The 12,615-nt window shown below is 42.6% G+C and overlaps 1 long non-coding RNA gene across 1 annotated transcript in view; it reads left to right on the top strand.

Annotated features, from left to right (window-relative positions):
* The window catches only part of LOC128898861 (uncharacterized), an 85,674-nt gene that overhangs the window by 35,057 nt on the left and 38,002 nt on the right, over positions 1-12,615 (top strand). Inside the window, exon 3 of the long non-coding RNA XR_008463002.1 lies at positions 7,956-8,027. This is a non-coding gene — a long non-coding RNA (uncharacterized LOC128898861). The remainder of the gene's footprint in view (positions 1-7,955; positions 8,028-12,615) is intronic.

Below are 12,615 nucleotides of genomic sequence, written 5' to 3'. Positions count from 1 at the left end.
TGTCATCGATCTAAAAATCTTATGCCAGCTCACTGATGTGAGGTCACTCTAATTTCATCCCATGGCTGCTGGTAGACTTTTTTGTTGTTGTTGTTGGGGTTTGGGTTTTTTGTGTCCTGGCTGCCCCCACCCCCTGCCCAGGCTCTCTCCCCCACCTCATTTTGTTGGAGGTTAATCACTGCGTGAGGTAACTCCTTCCTTGGCATGTTCTGTGATCTGGAAATTTTGTCACTAATTACTGCCTGTGCACCGGAGAACAGCTCTGCAGAGTCCTGCCCTGCAAGCCCCTGCACTCGTCCCTAGCTCAGATTGCACAGAGGACATTTCTGCCTAACAGGAGCCTGGTGGGGGTTGACCAGTCTGAGCCTGGAAGAAAAATGGACTCCTTGTTATAATCTAGAGTGTCTACCTAGAAAACACTTAGTGCTCCATGTGCTTAGCAGCAAAAGAGAAAATACCTGTCTGGAAGGGAGACTGTCCTGTCTTTGAACAATAAAGCCTGTGTGATTTTCTTTTTTTGCTTTGAGCGCTCAGGACCTGGGGTGAGACAGGAATGTAGGAGCAAGGCTTGTACAGAGTGGCTTAAACATCCTCTCCCCCCCCCAAAAAAAAAATAAATCTTGCTAGGAGGATGAAATTTTCTTTTCTTTTCCCTTTCTGGTCACGTTTTAGCACTGGAGTTACTCAGCGAATTAATAGGTATAGAAATGCAAAGCTCTTTTCTTATTACACGCCATCGATCTGATTGCAGTGTCATTAATTGAAAGACTCGGGAAATGTGATGGATGGTTCAGTTCAGGATTCCACATTCGTTTTGGCATAGCCCTGCAGGAGAAAAGCTGCATGAAGCTGATTGAAGGGCTCTTTTTGTCTGACATGAATTATTCTTTCATTGTCAAACCTTGTAACAGCATTCAGACATAGGGAGATTTACAATGTGAAATCCTAAATGGGGTCTATTCTTAAAATAAAATTAGAAAGGGGAGGAAAAAAAAAGGAGAAGGGGAAAAAAAAAGGGGGGGAAAGAAGAGAGAGAGAGAGAGCGAGCTTTATCTTGCAATGTTGAAAATAGCTAAGTTAAAAAAAAAAAAACAACCCACCCCACAACTATTTCTACAGATTGAATCTCTTCTGCAAAACCCAAGGGGCTGATGTTTCTCACTTAATTTTAAATTATTCCAATGGTAAGGCCTTAAATGAGCAAAACAATTGCTTTAATCACATAACTGTTGTCAACCTTTTTATTACATTCAAATGTATTTGTTTGTCTGAGAGGGTGTGTTTGTTCATGCCACTGCTGTCATTTACCTAGCCAGACCCATTTGTCTGTTAATCTCTGAATCCTGCCTGTCCTGGAAAATAAGAGGAGGGGGGGTTTTCTTGTTGTTTTCTTTGGGGAGAACCTAGGTGGACGTTGTTTAAATGCTTGGCTTTTAAGGAAATCATTCTGCGGTTTAGGAAGCATAAAGATGTGTCTGTCTTGTATGCCAACAAGATTTCATCTTCCAGCTTCTGTCTGAAGGCAGATCTTATCAGATTTCCCCCCTCCCCACCCCGCTCTTAATACTGATCAGTTATGTTGTTAAATTCCTGTTGCTCTTTTGTCTGTTTAAAAATTGGTGCCGTGCTCCGAGAACCGTCTGCGACGTTCCGAAAGGTAACAATTAAAGGAGTAGGAGAAGGCTGCGGGTCGGCTTCGCTTTTCCACCTGATGTGGTTTGCAAAGTTAATGAAGAGTTTTGAATGCAAAGTAGCCACCCAACTCGTGGGCTCATTTCAGAATAAAATACTGAAATAACATTGTACGAGATCTGAATCAATGTCATGCCTATTACAAATGCTGGGAGCTGGTAGAATAGCAAGATTACACAGCCTAGACAGATTAGATGAAGAAGAGCATTCGATTACATTACATCTGATTAGTGAGGTCTATTCATCTGGGGGGCTTTGGAAAGAAAGCAGAATTATTTTCTCGGAATGTGGCGTGTTTGAAGGAGAGAAGATGCCAGGGACTCGGAGCAGGAGCTGGAAGAACTGGACGTAAAATAGAGCAGTAAAAACATCCAGCGCTCTGCTTTAACTGCCTTCCACCCTCAGCTCCCTTGCTGTCTGCCAGACCTGCGTGCCCAAGTGGTGCTAGCAGATAGATAGCCACGGGAGCGATTCCAGTCTGTGCTATTCTATTTAACCACTTTTCAACCCCAGATAAGTATCGAGCGATTAGTTTCTGTTTGAGCTCCTAAACAAATGCCCCTTCCCACCTGAGATGTACATTTGCAGGCAACAAGACTGACCCGATAAAAGAGATGAGTAATTCACATATTAAAGTGGGAAAGAGCCTTTGCGGAGGCTAAGAAATAAAAACGCATTGATGGGAAATGTTGTTCTCATCCCCCCCTCCCCGCCCCTCCCCCTGCCTGTTCTGCATGTAATACCCTGGCGTACGTAGATTTTAAGGTCTCATTGTTCAGCGAAGGGCGAGATTATTTTGTAGTTTTTGTTATGCTTTTGTCTGCCTGCTAGGACCTCTGGCAAAAGGGACGGCGAGAGCGTGGTTGTCTCTGGTGGAGTTGCACTGCTCTCGGTGTTGTGCTGGTCCTCTATGCGGTGTCTTTTCCTTTCAGGGCGCCTAGGATAAGCTCAGCGCTTGGCACGTTGGAAATCTTCCGTCTCCATAGCACCTGCAATTCCCAACAGCTAAGTTTTGGAAATGAGACTGCATGGCGGGGCAGCACAACACCCATTTAGCACCGCTGCTTTTGAAAGCCCCTTCTCGCTTTCTCGAACGCTGTACAAGTCAGCTCTGGGACGCTTGCACTCAGAGGCTTCTCTGGGCAAAGAGATTGTTTTACTTGCAGCTTTTCTTTAATCTTGCTTCATTGTGAGCACCTTCAATGCCGTTAGGCAGTGTGGCTGGCTGTAATCTTCTAGCCACTAGCTTCGTTCTTTAAAAGGTGAGGGAGCTGGGGAGCTATTGCTTTTAGGAGGGTATTTCTGTTGTTTTAAACGTAAGGGGGTTTATATTCCTCTCTTTTTCTTCTTACTGTTTAAAGATAAATAAACTGAACAGTTTCTTGGAGCCCCAAATTTGGAAGAATGTTTTTCCTTTGGTGTCACTAATTAGCCTCCAGTGGAAGCTGATAGAAGTAGAAAGAGAGCTAACGGTAGAGGGTTACGCAGCGTGCATCCTTGCAGGACTCTGTGAGGATATTGTACGTGAAAAAATGCTTCCCTCTCAGCAACAACAACAACAACAAAAAAAGCAAACCCAAACCAACTTCTTTCTGTCAAACTGCTTTAATTTTCAGAGTTTCCTGCACTTCCAAATGTGGGGTGTAATTCCTGCAAATTAAATTACGGTTCGGAGCCGTAGCCGCGCTTATCAAATCTGTGTAAATAACACTGTCCACAGAATGTGTTGTCACCTCTGAAATGCTCTCTGCTCATGGATAGCAACCTAGCTCTGTCTGTTCTTGTGGTGGAGTCAGGGTGCTGCTGGATTTTGGAGCTTTTCTTCTCGTTTTGTTGGTTTTGATTTTGTTCAAGGCGTTTTATTGTTGTTGTTGTTATTGGGGTGTTGGGGGTTTTTTCAGTCCGTTTTGACTCTGAGAGTTTTGAAAGGTAAGGCTGATATTTTTTTGAGGGTAAGAAGGAGGAGAGAGTAAAAGGTATTGTATCTTTCTTCTTAATTGTTTGGCTTAAGTCTAAAACCTCTGAGGGGAAGAAAAAAAACAACCAAGCAACCAACCAAAATACCCTTAAAATGATCTTAAAAGTAATAGTTGCTTAATTACAAAGAAAAAAAATAGCAGCAAATTTAGCTTACCCTTTTTTATGGACTTAACTTCACAAAATTAGGCATCCACTCTGTCTCCTCTGGAATAATCAGTTCCTTATCTAATATATATGAAATGACCAAATACATCTACATCGTTAGCATCTTTTAACTCAGGAACAGTTGATCAAAAAATGGAAGCAGGGCTACAGATGAGAGAATCTTTAAGTTTAAAGCCTTGAAGTCACCATTTGTTTCCATCTAGTTAAGCTTAATTTCCTTTTATTGTGTTGTTCAAATGAAAATATACAATGCCATGTCTAATTGTGTTAGTATTCACATTAATAACCTGTAACTTTACATAACAATGAGCAAGAAGCATCGAAAAGGCAGAAACAGACGCAATTATTTGTTGCTAGCTAAGTTACTGTACGTGACCCAGGTGCTGTAGTACTATTTGCATGTGTTTCTCACCTTTGTTCACCCAGACACATGGGGATCTCAAGCTATTGCTGACTAATTGATAGTTGTAGTAACTGCTATAGGCTCCTTAGATTAGAAATGCATGCAGACGTGTGTCTTGATTCAAACATTAAGGAACACACACTCTCACTTACTTACATGGGCAGAAAGTCTTCATACTATTAGAGGTGTGTGATGGAGATAGCAGGACATAAAACAGAAGAGAGAGAGACACAGAGAGAGAGAGGGAGAGAGACAGAGACAGAGAGATGGCATGCAGCATATATACCCCTACAAATAGTTCTAAAATGCGTTTGCAAATGCAGAAGTCTTCAGAACCATCCAACAGTTCAGCACACCCTTTTTATCTCTTCTCTGCGGGACGTCTCCATCCAGATTACTCGAAAAAAGCGGAAAAGGTGAGAGCTCTGCCATCTTAGCTCTGAATTCATCTGATTTCCTTTTTTTTTTTTTTTTCCCCCTTCCCCTTCTCTCTCCCCCCCCCCCCCCCTTCTCCCTTGTATTCCTCATGCCATTGTCCATTCTTATGATGGCAGCCGCCCTTGCTCTTGAATGCAAGTGTCACAGCGGGAGCAAAAAGGGTTCAGGGCTGCATTGTCAAAGCCATGGTTGCCTATTGTTTCTTAGCCTTTCACTGCTCTGCTTTTCCGAGCCTCTTTCCCTATCAGTGGCCCCTGTCAAGGGGAGGAGTAGGGAGAAAATTGCAAGAGTTAGTCGTCCTTTTTATTGCACACTGTTATGATAAACAGCCCCAGCAATACATCCCACAAAATTAGGAATTATAACAACGGGACGGGGGGAGAAAAAAAAATTCTTTGTAGGTTTGCGTTTTGTCGCTGCCCTTATGTCAAAAGCTTGGTTTCTTAGGAAAGACTTTTGTATTGGTGTTTTGCCCAGCAAAAAATAGAGGCAGCTGCAAAGTGAACAGTGAGCTATTTAGCCACAAGGTAAAAATTTCCTGTTGCTATTTGGATACTGATGCTTTTCAATTTTAAAGGGGGGTGTGTGTGTAAGTTGGGAGGGTGTGTGTGGGGGGGTAGGAAGCATGACTGAAAGCATTTCTCTAGCTCTCCATTCATTCATCCATCCATCCCTCCATCTCTATTTTATGTTTTCAAGCCATTGAAACTGATTTTTAAGAAGGCCAGGGAGACCGTTTGCAACTTGGTTTTATCCGCAAGTATCTCAGCGTAGCATGAGGTTTGTGTTTCAGACGATCGAATCTTGTGCTGGGAAACGAAGCGGGGGGGGTGGTGGGATATGACTGTCCTGCTTCTTGTGCCAGAAAGTGCTGGTTTGTCAGGTCACCTAAAAGTAAAATCTTGTCACAATTTCCTCTTTTTTCATGGGGTGGGGGGGTGTTGAAATAAAATTCCTACAGGACTTTACTCGAGATTTAAGTATGTGTTTGATTGCCTTGTGTGAACAGGCCGGATTCTCCGGTGCTCAAAACTTTAGGGAGGTTACAAAGTCACAGCCTCAAAAAGTTTTTGGTTTTGGTTTTTATTATTATTATATGGTGGTGGTGGTGGTTGTTTTACTGCATTTGCTATTGAATTATTTAGAAAAAGAAATCCTTTCTGAAATATGGCATCCAAGAGGAAGGAAATCATACCTGATTCTACTTGTAAATAATCCAGTCACTTCACTTCCACTAGCTTGGGTTTGTTTGGGTTTTGGCGTGGTTTTGTTTGTTTGGGTTTGGGTTTGGTTTGGTTTGTGTTTTTTTGGTCTAAAAAAAATAATAATCTAACAGAGTAAAAGAAAAGCAAAATGCAATTTGCTTTATGCTTTTCGACTTTCCGTGTGTGTAAACGTGAGCATCTTCTCAACCCTTTAATTTACAGTTCCTCTCCTAACTGTACAGTACATTTAGCAGTTTTGAGATGTCCTTTTTTTCCCTCTTTTTTTTTTTCTTCTTTTTAAAGCCTATGATTCCATCATTCTGACTGAGCTATTCCACTATCAGCTATTATAAAACGAAAACACTTCAGCCCGTTCGAATATGTGCTCCTTGAGTCTGAATATCTAAGTCATTGCAAATGTCTAGTGCTATTTTATCATGCCTAATAATAACAGGCAAAATGCTTTCACAGATGTAAATGTGGCTGAGATGGTAAAGGAGCTTGCAGAGAAATGCTCCTTAATCTACTGAACAGTTTTGGTTCTGCTTCAGAATCTCTGGTTGTCTGCGTGTCTAAATGTTTGTTGGGAATTTACTTTGAAAGAATCAGGAGAAGGTATTCCACCTGAATTAACTTTTAACTCTCAGAATGCTGAAACAGAAGCGATTTGCTGAACAAATTCTCTTCAGCTGTCCTACAGACAACTTGCTTTACCTTTTACTCTCCCTGTCAGTCTGGGGGTTTTTTGGTTTGGGTTTTTTTAACACATATATATCCCCTTGCATTGCCAAGTTCTAGGTCAACTCTGTGTCTGTTTGGAATATCTTTAGATTCGAAACTTTTTGAAGAAATGATGAAAGCGCTCTGGCCTTGTTTTAAATCAAACTCTGAACGCAAGCCGAGGCCACCCTGGGAGCACAATGTTTCATTTCCATTCGACATCTGCCTTATATTTACCATTGCAGCCCCAGTGTCAGCGTGGAAGGGGCACTTATCCTTGATAAAAGTTTGGTATCTCTTTTGTCAGAGGTTGTCATTTCTGGTCTCTCAATCTGGGCTGTCATTTTGTGAAATCTTTTGTCACTGGAGCTGAATGGAAAACCTGGAATGTGTGAGAGATTATAGCAACGAGGAGGAGGATTCAAATGTGATGTGTAGAGCAATGCTGGGCGCTTGAGACTTTCAGACAGATGGTGCCTAATCCTGATTTTCCTTACTCCAGTGTAAATACTGAGCTGTCCCACTGAACCCACCGCTGAATACTGATGCAGCATCAGAATCAGGCCTGGCTCATTTCTTTGCCTTTTTTTCAGACTGTGGGCTTATCTTGCAGTGCTTTATGCATGCAGAGCTCTCATTTTATACTTCTGCTGAGAGATGCCCACTGAGTGACTTCATGCTGATGGCAAACACATGAGTGTGGATCCTGAGTTTCAGCCATAACTGCAGACTCCTGCTTGTAGAAGTCGTCTCGGGCTGACCTTCCAGAACCTAGGAATAAATACGTGAATAACTTGATGTACTTTCTTTGAGTAGGTCTGGATAGGGAAATATTATCCTCTCCAAAGAACTGAGATGGAATTTCATGTGTCTGGACATTCCACAGTGTCAGTGGGAACGTGCTGGTGGTGACTGAGATGTTAGGTCCACCTGAGAGGAGAAAAAAGTTTGTTCAGGGCAAAGGCAGAATCATTTGGCCTCACAGATGTGTTTTGATGTAAAAAGGTGGATTTAGGAAGATTAACTGGAGAACTGTTACAGCCTTGAGATTAAGAGAAAAGAGAAAACTTCACTCTAGGCTTGATTTTTCAAATGAATTTTTGCTCTTTCTTTATAGAGACAACTTTTGTTCAGGTTGCTTTTAATATTAGAAAATAAAAAGTTGAGTTCCCATTCCCCTCCATCAACCCCAATCCATTCTGTAATCTGAGTTTAAAGTGCTCTGTGTACGCTGTCAAGCTCAAGCTCAAGGCCCAGGCCCCTCTTCAACTTTCCCCTGTGGGATTTGAGTGAAGTACAACCCTTAGAGGCATAGGAATAAATTTCTTTCTTTCTTTTTGTCTCCCCTGTAGGATTAACTTGATGATTCAGTGAGCCTGGCTCATAAACAAGAAAGAGAAGAGGTCATCTGGGTTCTTCTGAAGGTAAGAGTCAAGGCCAGAAGACTCCCTGAAAGTCCTACCCAAGACACAAGAAGAGGGTCTCATCTACTAAATGAGAGTACTAGATGAGTACCCATCTACTAAAGCCTCCATCCTGCACTGAGATCTAGGCAAGTGTTGGTTTTCCCCTGATTGGAGCTTCACTGGTGAGGCATTTGAAGTGCTAGCTTCTCAAATGTATAAATATTGTCAGAAAAGTTTTGTAATGGCTCAGAGGGCAGATTCTTGTACCCCAATGTGTCCTTTCAGACCCTGCCCACTGGCCTGTGTGACATTACATGGTGATGAATAATGGGGGTTAGCAAGAAGAGCTACTCCTAGTGAGCTGTGCTAGGAAAAGCTGAGCCATTGAATCCTTAACCTTTACTACTTCTAAATCCATATCCTGTTACCACCTGAGATGCACATAGGTAAAGTCACTTGAAATCACTGATTAGGTGACCCACTGCATTTACAGGCATCCTGAGTTTTACAAACCACCAGCACCAAGCCATTGCAATGAATTTTGTATCCAGGTAGGCTTTGCACATCATGGGCAGCATCTTCCCCAGGGATTGGCACTGGTTTCCATGTGCTTGTTTATAGAATTAGGTGTTATTGAAGAGGAGCAAAGCTATTTCAGCTTGATAGGTAGAGAATAGGGTGGTCACAGCCCTGTTAAAAGTGGAAGCACCTGAAATAAGACATGGAAGAACACTTTTATCTTCCACTGGGAAAAGCCTGCTTGAATGGACTCATTCAGCCTTGGGAAGCTGGGAGAGAAGTGTGGAGTGAAAGACTAGTCAGGCAATTATTATACTAATGGGTAAGATTATGTTGGTTTTCAGGAAATCAGTGCAAATCTGTGGTAAACTGTGTCTGTTGAAAAGATTTTGAATACAGAGAGTGTAAGGGGATAGACCCTTATCTAATGAAAACTGCCACAGTGTTCACCATCCATTGGAGATCTGCTTTGGCTGCAGGGTGTGAGGCAGATTGAAGTACTTCTATGAAGCTGCCAGGGACTCTGTCTTGCTTGGTTTGGTCTTCCCTGAGGTTGAGACAGGGTTGTGCTGGCAGATTTCATTCTTCCTTATTCAAAACATGTGACATAGTTTAGCAAACCCAGAACTTTGAAAGCCATTTAGTGTATCAGCACAACAGAAAACTTCCATGTGACAATTTTTGGCAGGAGAATAAGAAAAGAATGTCTTAATAATTATTGCTTTTCCTTTCTAACTCAGGCCAGTTGCTGTATTTTGATGCCTCACATGCTAAGATATGTATTTTGATGCCTCACATGCTCAGATATCAGTCTTAATTCAGCTTTGCCACAAGGTGATTTTGGTAGGAAAATGATTTGTGGTATAACTTCAGTTGTGTTTATGCCCTTGAAATCTACTCAGCTGCTTTCTCCAACCTGTGTGTGGAATCCCTACTTCTGTTTATTTAAGTGCATTTTACCCAACCAGGAAAGTCAGTGTGGAAATGCTGTATGTGTGCGCTGAAAATTGTGGACATTATTTTGCTTCTTTCTGTTGACTTTGACTGTGATGAAGGATTTAACTCTGGGGGTGACTTAACAGGTTTACAAAGAGCAATGCACAGGTAGTGTTTCCACCTGCCACTTGTTCCTTTGGGTGTTCAACATTTTTTCCCCCCATGGTTTGAGAAGGGAGTGAAGTGTAATGGAAGGCACTTGCCACCTTTTAAGTCCTGGTCTGTTTTTTTCAGTAGCTACAGCACATGCAGTCATTACTCTAAGGTTCAAAGGCCTGATCAAACTTTTATCAAAGCAAACAGCAAGCTCTGCACTGGTAGTTGGTAAACAGGCAGGGGCTGGTCTCTTCTCCCAGGCAACCAGCACCAGCACAAGAGGACACAGTCTCAAGCTGTGCCAGGGGAGGCTCAGACTGGATGTTAGGAAGAAATTCTTCACAGAGAGAGTGATTGCCCATTGGAATGTGCTGCCCGGGTAGGTGGTGGAGTCACCACCATTGGAGGTGTTTAGGAGACCTGATAGGATGCTTGGTTGCATGGTTTAGTTGATTAGGTGGTGTTGGATGATGGGTTGGACACGATGATCTTGACGGTATCTTCCAACCTGGTCTATTCTATTCGTTCTATTCTATTCTATTCATTGTCTTGTCCATCTTCATCCTGTATTACTTGCCAGCATGATATGGGAATGAGATTAAGAGACTACATAATGTGCTGTGTAGAAGGAAGGTATTATCAGCTGAGAGGACACTGAACACAGCTGTGATCAGGCCCCAAGTGCCTAAAGAACGTTCCAACCTTAGGTTTAAATGCTGAGAGAGCACTAAACTGGTTGCAAGTCATGCTGTTTCCACAGAATTTACCTCAGACTTTGCTCATGGTTCTATCTCCCTCCATTCTGCTGATGACACCTACCCTGATATCCCTGTCTGGCTCATATGCTTGCCTGTGTGTAGAAAATCCTTCCAGTCTTTGCCAAGTCATCACCTTCTCAACATGCAAATCCCTCCTAAAACCTCGCTTTTCGGTATTGACCATATGGGGTGATTTATTCTTCTAATATATCAGCATATTTGTCAAGGCTCTGGATAGATTAGCTGGGCAGTAGGCACATATCTAAATGAACTGCATGGTATTTTCACTGTAGCCATGGCTTTCCCCTCCCCTTCCCCCCATTTATTTATTTGACTTTCTCATTTTGCTTGTTTTGTTGTGAAATAAGCTGACAAACTGCTCGAGTTAGGACATGGTGTCAAGTCATTTCATTTATTCTTGTTCTACATTTTGAATCCTGAATAAATGAAAGATAAGTGGTTAAAAAAAAAAAAAAAAAAAAGATCATTAATTCAGGTGCAAGCTGCAGCTCAGAAGAATGCCCAGTTGGCACTGAGCATTCAGCAGTAGGCAGTGGGCAATAGAAATCAAACAGTGGTACTGATCACCAGTGGAGGATTGCTGAAAGCTAGAGAGTGGATGAGGGCGCTGGTCTCTTCTCCCAGGCAACCAGCACCAGAAGAAGAGGACACAGTCTCAAGCTGTGCCAGGGGAAGTTTTGGCTCGAGGTGAGGAGAAAGTTCTTGACAGAGAGAGTTGTTAGCCATTGGAATGTGCTGCCCAGGGAGGTGGTAGAGTAACCATCCCTGGAGGTGTTCAAGAGGGGATTGGACGTGGCACTTGGTACCATGGTTTAGTTAGTCATGAGGTGTTGGGTGATAGGTTGGACTTGATGGTATTTGAGGTCTTTTCCAACCTTATTGATTCTATGATTCTAAGGTGTCACTGCTCGCTGCAGGAGGGTTGGACAAGATGACCTTTCAGGGTCCCTTCCAACCCAATGCAATCTGTGACTCTGTGGATGGGGCCTTTAGCAACCTGGTCTAGAAGGAGGTGTCCCTGCCCATGGCAGGGGGGTTTGGAACTAGATGATCTTTAAGGTGCTTTCCAACACAAACCATTCTGTGAATCTATGAATCATGCAACATTTCTTCATTGTAACAGTTGCCTTTATAACATAGGTAAAGCCTTTTAAAATTTAGTTTTATTTTACACCTGCAGAAACTGTGTGAGAGGAGAAATCATTTGCCACATTGTAGTAGTGGATTCAGTCTGAGCCCATGATCAAAAATAAGACTTTAATTTAAAGCAAAAGCTGTCCAGGAGTTTTGCAGTAATCCATCTTTCTAATGAAAACTATAATGGGTTAGTGAATTAGATCCTGGAAGAGATTTTCCCCTCCCACCCTTCTTTTTGAATATCTTCTTGCAAAGAAAGGGAGAACAGTTAAGGTCTGCTAAGTTTTAAAAAATGTTGGGGGGAAAAAACACCAAACCAGAGAGGGAATGGAAGAAATGGCAGCATTACTTCAAAGAATAGTTAATCCAGTATGTATTTCAATTCAGTAGTTAATAAAGTCATGTTGTGAGTGTTCAGCAATCAAATATGTATGGAAAGGGAACACCACAGGTAACATAAACCCTCTTCCTTGAGTGCTGATGGATGGGTGTTCTTTGATGTTTATGTTCCATATATTCACAGATTGCATCAGGTTGAAAGGGACCCTCGGAAGTCATCCTGTCCAACCCCCCTGCAGTCAGCAGGGATGCTGCCAACTATATCAGGATGCCCAGGGCCACATCAAGGCTGATCTTGAATGTCTCCAGGGATGGGACCTTGACCACATCCCTGGGCAGCCTGTTCCAGTATGTCACCACTCTGATTGTGCAGAACTTCTCCCTCATGTCCAATCTAAACCTCCCCTGCTCCAGTTTCAAGCCATTGCCCCTCATACTATCACTACAAACCCTTCTAAACAGTCCCTCCCCAGCCTTCCTGTAGGTCCCCTTCGTATACTGAAATGTAGTTCTAAGGTCTCCATGGAGCCTTCTTTTCTCTAAGCTGAATAGCCCCAATTCTTTCAGCCTGTCTTTGTAGCAGAGGTTCTCCATCCTTCTGATCATCTTTGTGGCCTCCTCTGGACCCACTCCAGCAGGTCCTGATAGTTTCAGGCATTAAGACAATATTTTGTTTCTGAGGACACAGATCCCTCTTTTGGAAGCCTCCATTCAGAAGGCGACAGAGAAATCTAAACCCT

The sequence above is a fragment of the Dryobates pubescens genome, chromosome 34 (genome assembly GCF_014839835.1).
Source record: "Dryobates pubescens isolate bDryPub1 chromosome 34, bDryPub1.pri, whole genome shotgun sequence".
Classification (NCBI taxonomy): Eukaryota; Metazoa; Chordata; class Aves; order Piciformes; family Picidae; genus Dryobates; species Dryobates pubescens.
This window is presented reverse-complemented; position numbering and strand designations above follow the sequence as displayed.